We start from the raw sequence: 8841 nt of genomic DNA, 5'->3' as shown, positions 1-8841 counted from the left end.
TGCAGCCACAAGAAAGCCGTCCACGCTAGTGTATCCCCGTGAATGAGGCACAGCGTAGCAGCCATCACGTCACGGGCTGCCGCTGCGCAGTCGCCCCGCCCTCCGCCACCGCCGCCACACAGCCCCGGCCCTCCGCTGCCCTGCCCGTCCTCCGCTGCTGCCCGGCGGGGTGCCACCATTGGCCTAAAGCTCACATTACCTCGTCTCGGTGTGACAGGCGCCAGTACCGGCACAGTAATGGGTGAGAGATAAAGCGCAAAGTGGCCTCTGGTGACCTGCCCACCGCCGGGCGACACCAGTCGGTCACCCTCGCCCCGCGCCCCGCTCCATGCCTCTCAGTCTCCGGCCCTGGCCTCCTCTGGCCCTCGTCAGTGCCCTGGGGACACAGTAACAGTCACTTACGGCTGCTGGCAGCTCGTCTGCGCATAAAGGGAGGCAGTAAAAGTGACGCTAAAGTCAGAACACAACGCCGGGGTCGCCCGCGAGTGGACCAATCAAATCACACGGGGTGTTGTGCTCCCTCAGAGCAGAGAGCGGGGAGGGAGTGGAGGGGGGGAGGGCTTGGCGACGCGGAACATAGCCGCCACGCGCTGGGACCCATATAGCCTTATACAAGGAGACTATAGAACAGGAGAGGGGGCCTCTATGGGAGACCGTGGGCGGGTGGTGGTGTATGTCGGTTGCAACAGATGGCGCAGGAGCAGCTTTGTTTACATTCAGGCGCCTCCCCCCCTCCAGACCCACCCCCAGCCCACAGAACCCATCGGCAGTGTTGCTACATGGGATCAAGCAGCAAATGTTGCTACTTTTTTTCTTCAGTCTGGTTATTTACCATTTTAAATAAAAAAAAATAAAGGTAGATAAATATCAAAATGAACATTAGGAACTATGTATATATTTACTAGGTTGACTGCATGTCATGAGTAATGCTATTATTGTTATATTATTATACCGCAATTATATTACTTTCCTACCTCCTCATCCATTCATCCATCCATCTCTAGATTTGTCCCTCCGTGGAGGGACCATAGACCATTGTCGGGTGACAGCTAGCCCATGAGTTGGGCTGCAAATATGGCAAGACAGTCTTAATTTTCCCTATTCCTTCCTTCCGTCCTTCGTTGTCTTTTTTTTTTTATAACAGACAGAACGAAGGACGAAAGGAAGGAATAGGGAAAATTAAGACTGTATTGCCATATTTGCAGCCCAACTCAACAAATCTAGAGATGGATGGATGAATGGATGAGGAGGTAGGAAGATGAAGGAGGAGGGAGGTCTGGCAATCCCCCGGCCGGGTGTTGCCATACCGCCCACACTTATCATATACCTCTCAAAGGGTGTATATATCATCATTTTATAAAGAAATGGGCTTCCTCTACTCGCAAGTCGCAAAGTTATATTTCAAGTTAAAAAACGCGATTCTTTTTTCTTTTTTTACAACAAAGGAGGCAGCTCAAGGGCACAAAAAAAAACAATAATTAAAAAAAGCCCGCTAATTGCTGCTCCCATAAAAGAATCAGAAGAGGCGGGCAAAAGCAAGGTTAGATTCGGGAGGAGAGGTGTCCTGATACCCTCCTCTTGAAAGAGTTCAAGTCGTAGGCAGGAGGAAATACAGATGAAGGAAGATTGTTCCAAAGTTTACCAGCGTGAGGAATGAAAGAGTGAAGATGCTGGTTAACTCTTGCATAAGGGGTTTAAACAGTATAGGGATGAGCATGAGTAGAAAGTCGTGTGCAGCGGGGCCGCGGGAGGGGGGGAGGCATGCAGTTAGCAAGTTCAGAAGAACAGTCAGCGTGGAAATATCGATAGAAGATAGAAAGAGAGGCAACATTGCGGCGGAATTTAAGAGGTAGAAGACTATCAGTAGGAGGAGGAGAGGTGATGAGACGAAGAGCCTTAGCCTCCACTCTGTCCAGAAGAGCTGTGTGGGTGGAGCCCCCCCACACGTGAGATGCATACTCCATATGAGGGCGGACAAGGCCCCTGTATATGGATAGCAACTACGCGGGGGAGAAGAACTGGCGGAGGCGGAGACGTAAATATGATAATATTGTTTGCGTTTACTACACCCCCGAGACAGTAGTTATTTAACAACAAATTTAGCGTCACACAGAGCGCGGTAACCGTTTGTAAATCCGCGCCCTAACCCCTGACATCATCGATTAGTTTGTAGTTATTACTGCGCGAGCTTTGTGAATCTCAATGTTTTCAAAACTACGCACTAGGGGACCCATACTTATAAAGCTAACACTTCGTCTCAGGCTCGTCTTAAGAGCCCAAACCGGCGCTGTTGAGTCCTATATCCTGGGTGTTAATCTGAGACGCTGGGCGAGTAGCAAAAGTTGGTCCCAGGCGGGCATAAGTCCTGGGTCTTCATCTGAGGCAGCGACCTTCAAATGTAAACATTACCGGGTGTTGCCAGACAGCCAGCGTGCCTCATCAAATCGTTTTACATTCAAACGCTCACTATAGTCATACAAAACCTTATTATTATGGATATGATGTACTTCTATTCAATACTTTCACCATTTTAAGGAATCTTACCCATTAATTTTCATATGAGATAACTGATCTCGCCGTTGTTGGCAACTTTACTTTCCCCACTACCCGTGGCGGCTGGAGCCCCAGCTAGGGTACACACTCACCTCTGAGACGAGACATAAGTCAAACGCCTTACTTCTTTATAAGTATGGGCCCAGGACCCGCGGACGCCAGCGCGGACCCCGAACACGAGTTATTATATTCACAGGCAAGAGCAGTTTGGTAGTGCGATATAACAAGAGGTGTTCAGTTAGTTTTCCCTTATGTTCCCTTATTTTAGCCCCATTTATTACCCTGTTTTACCCTATTTAATCTGATTCTACCCTATTTTACCCGATTTTCCAAATTTAATGCTATTTTACACTATTTTCCTTTAATTTAGCCCCATTTATTACTCTATTTTAGCCTATGTTACCCTATTTTAGACCGTTGTACCACATTTCCCCTATTCTAAGCTATTTTCCATTATTTTTACTATGCTATAGAGTGAAAAAGCGTATAAATTTGACCGACACCGTCACCAATAGAGACACCAAGACTTCCCGTCACTAACCATTACTATGTATGTTTTCACGTCTCTAATGAACTCACTAAACAAACAACTCCATCTTTAGCGTAGCCTCAACACACAAGACTTCCCCCTCAGGGTTCTAATGGGTGTTTTTCTAGGTTCATGGTACAGAAGAAGGGTTAAGCTCTTATACCAGGGCCACAAATTACCAATGGAAATGCTTAAAACTTCTACGGAAGCCTTGTCAAATATTTGTGTTTGGGCGCCGAAATGTTTAATATGACGCACGCACGGCGCTGGCCTCGTCTCTACCGCAGCGAGTCTTTGTTTAACACTATTAGGAGACTTCCGAGTCGTCTAATGAATGGGAGAGATCTGTGCTTGCTTCTTTTTTGGGTCCTTCTCATTTTTTTCCAGCCCCGAGTGGCGTTAGTTGGCAGTTCTTTGCTTTTTCTTGTTGCCGTTTCGTCCGTGGGCTCCTTGACGAGAGCTTCCGATTTTGTGTCAGGACGAGGGCTGCTTTCACATCAATTTTTTGTCTCTCCGTCTCTCTGTCTCTTTCTGTCTCTTTGCCGCAGAGAGAGAGAGAGAGAGAGAGAGAGAGAGAGAGAGAGAGAGAGAGAGAGAGAGATGAATGTAGGTAACAGACTTGCACAACACACACACACACACACACACACACACACACACACACACACACACACACACACACACACACACACACATTGATAGCTTCATTTCACCTTCTTCAAACTAAAACATAAATGGTCATAATCGTCTCCGTGGTGGTCGCGCAATGGTCGTGGAAATAGTCGTAATTGTAGTCGTAATCGGAGTCGTGGGAATGATCGAGGTGGTCGTGGCGGTGGTCGCAGGGTCTTGTGAGTCGTCCACTTCATGAGAGCACAAAAGAATGACGGGATCGATTCCAGCTAATTTGGCAAAGTTTGGGCAGCACGAACCCTTGACACGGGGCTTGAGCCGACGCTTGGAAGGGAATATTTCTTCGTCTTCCTTTTCTTCCTTTCTTTCTTTTCCCTTCCTTTCCTTCTATTCTGGTTTCTTTACATCTATAGCTTTTAAAGAGAGAGCTATAGGTGAGGTTGTAGTCGTAGTCGTAGTCGTAGTCGTTTTAGAAGTAGTAGTAGTAGTAGTAGTAGTAGTAGTAGTAGTAGTAGGAGGAGGAGGAGGAGGAGGAAGAGGAGGAGGAGGAAACATGGAAACATGGACTAGCAGGCAGCAGAAAGCCTGTTGGTTCTTTACTAGGCTGCCTGCTTTCAGTGATTTACTCAATCCGTTTGCCATAGGAGTGGCTTGCAGGGAAGGATTAAAGCACTTGTGTACCTACTCTTGGATACGTTCAGTTCACTCCCGATGCAGCAAAGTGCCGATCAATGCGTTTCTTGAAGGAGTTGATGGTCTCTGCGCTAACCACTTCTGCAGGAAGGCTGTTCCAGTGGCGAATAACTATTCGAGAAATAACTCCTGCCGATGTCGGCATTGTATCGCTTTGCTTGAATTGTTTTTCCGTTGTTTATTGTTCTCAGGCTAGTTTGTAGCGTGAAGAGTTTGGAGTGATCAACGTTGCTGAGCTTGTTCAGGTACTTAAAGACTTGTATCATGTCTCCCCGCAGTCGTCTCTTTTCCAACGTGAAGAGGTTAAGTCGCTCGAGTCGCTCTTCATAGGGCTTTGTCCTCAGTGATGGTATCATCTTCGTGGCGCGGCGCTGTACTCTCTCAAGTAATTCAATATCTTTCCTGTAATTTGGAGACCAGAAATGCACGTCGTATTCCAGGTGGGGTCTTACCAGCGAATTATACAAGGATAACATAACTCCCGGCGTCTTGTATTCGAAGTTCCTCGCTATGAACCCAAGCATTGTATTGGCTTTCTTACAGGCGGACTTGCAGTGTTTTGTTTGTTTCAAGTCACTGCTGATGGTGACCCCGAAGTCTCTTTCCTTTTGCACTATATGTAGTGGTTCGCCACCCATGTGGTATGTGTGGTTGCTGTTTCTGGATCCGATATGCATTACTTTACATTTGGTAATGTTGAAGGACATCTGCCATTTTTCTGACCCCCGAGTGATCTGGTCCAGGTCCCTCTGGATAATTTCGCAGTCTGCTGTCGTGAGGGCCTTCCCACCCACCTTTGTGTCGTTGGCAAATTTTGAGAGATTGGATTTTAATCCTAGTTCTAGGTCGTTGATATATATGATGAAGAGTATGGGTCCCAGCACTGACCCCTGTAGCACTCCACTTGTGACCGGGAGCCACTCGGAGGCCTGTCCGTTGAGTACAACTCGTTGTTTTCTTCCAGTGAGCTAGTCTTTGATCCACGCTGTCAGATTGTCGACTAACCCCGCCGAATTAAGTTCCTTGAGGAGTCTTTCGTGTGGCACTTTGTCTGATAGTCTAGATATATAACATCATTGGGGATATGATTATCCCAGTTTTCATAGATAGCTTGGAAGAACTCCAATAAATTGGTTAAGCATGAGCTCTTATTCTTGAAACCGTGCTGAGCATCGGAAATAATGTTGTTATCTTCAAGGAACCTAACGAGTTTGTCTCTGATGATCTTCTCGAGAATTTTTCCCGCCACTGAGGTCAAGCTGATTGGTCTGTAGTTTAGAGCCACGCTTTTGTCTCCCTTTTTGTAGATCGGTGTTACGTTCGTTTGTTTCCAGTCTTTTGGGACTTTGTTTTGTTGTAGTGACAGATTGTAGATGGCGGTGAGTGGCTTGAGGATTTGCTGCTTGAGTTCCTTGAGCAGCCTGGGCGACAAGTCGTCGGGTCCGGTGGACTTGTTTGTCTCGAGGTTGTGCCAATTTCTAGGGATGTGATTCCCATCGGCGGGGTAGGGCTCTCGGGTACGGACTGGGTGTTCTCGACCGTGAACACAGACGCGAAGTTTTTGTTTAGGATCTCGACCATTTGTTTGCTGTCCTGTGTTAGTACGTCACTTTCATCTTTTAGGGGACCGATATTGCTTTTTGTCTTCTTTTTGGTTCTTATATAAGTGAAGAACTTTTTCGGGTTGGACTTGGCTTCGCGTGCAATTTGCTTTTCATAGTCGCGTTTACGCTGGTGAATGAGAGTTCTGCAAGCTCTAAGGCTTTGATGGTACTGTTCGCGTGCCTCGTCAGTGGTGTTTTCCTTTAGCAAGTTGTATTTTCTCTTCTTTAATTAATCGCCCGTCGAACTTGGGTAGTCATCCATGGTGGGCTTATGGCATTATTTGTTCTTCTAGTCTTCATGGGAACAGTTGTTCTCTACGTCCAGGAGTTTGTTCTTGAAGCCGTTCCAGCGCCGCCCAAAGGAGTGAGGTTCATGGGCTCCCAAGTTGTCTGGGTTAGCAGCTCACGAGCGAGATTAAAATTGGCTCTTTTGTAGTTTGGAATCTTGGACGTGTTTTCGGTGAGTTAGGAGGAAACATTGAAACATGGAAATGCAGGCAACAGAAAGCCTATTGGCTCATTACGAGGTTGCCCGCTTTGGTGATTTAATCTGCTCGACAGCCACTTGGGGCCTGGGGAGCAGAAGAAAGCACCTCGACATTGAGGAGCAGATGAAAAGCACCTCGATATTGAGGAGCAGATGAAAGCACCTCAATATTCAGTTCACTCCTGACGCAGCGAAGTGACGGTCGATTCTATATTTGAAGGAGTTGATGGTATTCGCATTTACTACTTCTGAAGGAAGATTGTTCCAGTGACGAATGACTCGGTTTGAAAAGAAACTCCTTCCGATGTCTGTGTTACATCGACTCGACTGAATGGGTAAGCCGTTTTTTCTAGTTCTTAGGTTGGTTTGCAGTTCAAAGAATTTGGAGTAATCGACGTTATTGAAGTTTTTCAGATATGTACTTGAAGACTTGAATCGTATCCCCTCGCAGGCGTCTTTTCTCCAATGTAAAGAGATTAAGTCGCTTGATTCGTTCCTCGTATGGTTGAGCCTTTAAGGTTGAAATCATCTTTGTGGCGCGTCGTTGAAGCCTTTCCAATAAATCGATGTCCTTTCTGCAATTAGGAGACCAGAACTGTACTGCATACTCGAGGTGCGGTCTTACCATGGAATTATACAAGGAGGAGGAGGAGGAGGAGCAGCAGTAGTAGTAGTAGTAGTAGTAGTAGTAGTAGTAGTAGCAGTAGTATTAGTATTAGTGGTAGTAGTTCCGTTCTAAGTCATGAAACTCATTTTTGTACTACATTTTCATAGGTTTTTCTCTAGTAATATAATTGATTTTCTATAGCTAGTTATTTTTAGTCAATTTTTAGGTTTCACCAAAATCAGGCAACTCTAATTTTACATGTTTATTTTTCTTTTGTCAAGTAATGGGATTAGTTTTTCTCTATACCGGCTTATTTCGCTGTTTCTTTTTGTTTTGTTTTGTTTTCCTGCGCGATGCAACTCCAGTTTTTAATACATTTTCTTTTTCACTACATTTTCTTTTCTTTCCTCGAGGAAGATAATTAATTTTCAATACCGGGTTATTTTCATTATTTCTCATTCCCACATATTATTTAACTGTTCTCATCCTATTTTGTCTTTATTTCTTAATATACATAAGAACATAAGAACGTAAGGAGTCTGCAAGAGGACGGTTGGCCTATACAAGGCAGCTCCTGTACACTCAACCCCACCCTACCTCACCATCCATGGCTTTATCTAACCTCTTCTTGAATGTATCTACGGTATTGGCACCCACAACATGGCCCCCAAGCCTGTTCCATTCGTCCACCACTCTATTGGTGAAGTAATTCTTGCCTATGTCTTTATTAAACCTGAATTTGTCTAACTTGAAACCATTGCTACGCGTCCTACCTGGCTCTTTTACTATCAAAATCTTATTGACATCCCCTTTATTAAAGCCCTTCATCCATTTATAGACCTCGATCATTTCTCCTCGCAACCTTCGCCTTTCTAGCGAGTGTAGATTTAACTGCTTCAGCCTGTCTTCATAAGACAAGTTTCTCACCCCCTGAATCATCTTTGTCATCCTCCTCTGTTCAGATTCTAACATCTTGATATCCTTTCTATAGTAGGGGGACCAGAACTGAACTGCATAATCGAGATGAGGTTCAACTAGTGCTAAGTAAAGTTTGAGTATGACTTCAGCGCTCCTATTGCTTACGCTCCTTGAGATGAAACCACGTAGTCTAAGTACTCTGTTTACCCGATTTTTAGCCTGAATGCATTGAGCCCTAGGACGGAGGTCAGCGCTCACTAGGACTCCTAAGTCTCTCTCACGCCCAGACCTACTTAGAGGAGTGCCATTTAAGGAGTAATTGTGTGAGGGGTTATTCCTACCTACACTCAGAATGCTACACTTCCCGACATTTAATTCCATCTGCCACTTCCCCGCCCAATCATATAGTCTGTCAAGCTCATCCTGGAGAACGCTAGCGTCCCTGTCTGATTGGACTACTCTACCGATCTTGGTATCATCTGCGAACTTACTGACATCCCTACTAACTCTTGTGTCCAAGTCATTGATGTAAATAATAAAGAGCAGAGGACCCAGCACCGACCCTTGTGGGACGCCACTCGTAACACTGCCCCATTCAGATTTTTTACCATTAATTTGCACTCTCTGCTTCCTATCATTAAGGCACGCCCTGATCCAGTTCAAAACTTTCCCATCTATGCCGTGAGCCTGTAATTTTAGCAATAGCCGGTGATGGGGAACTTTGTCGAACGCTTTACTGAAATCTAAATACTACAATGTGTCATAATTTTCATCTTGGCAACCGCTTCGATTACTTTAGTGTAGAAGGACAACAGGT

Source organism: Eriocheir sinensis, unplaced genomic scaffold, assembly GCF_024679095.1.
Source record: "Eriocheir sinensis breed Jianghai 21 unplaced genomic scaffold, ASM2467909v1 Scaffold1175, whole genome shotgun sequence".
Classification (NCBI taxonomy): domain Eukaryota; kingdom Metazoa; phylum Arthropoda; class Malacostraca; order Decapoda; family Varunidae; genus Eriocheir; species Eriocheir sinensis.
Note: the sequence above shows the minus strand (reverse complement) of the source record.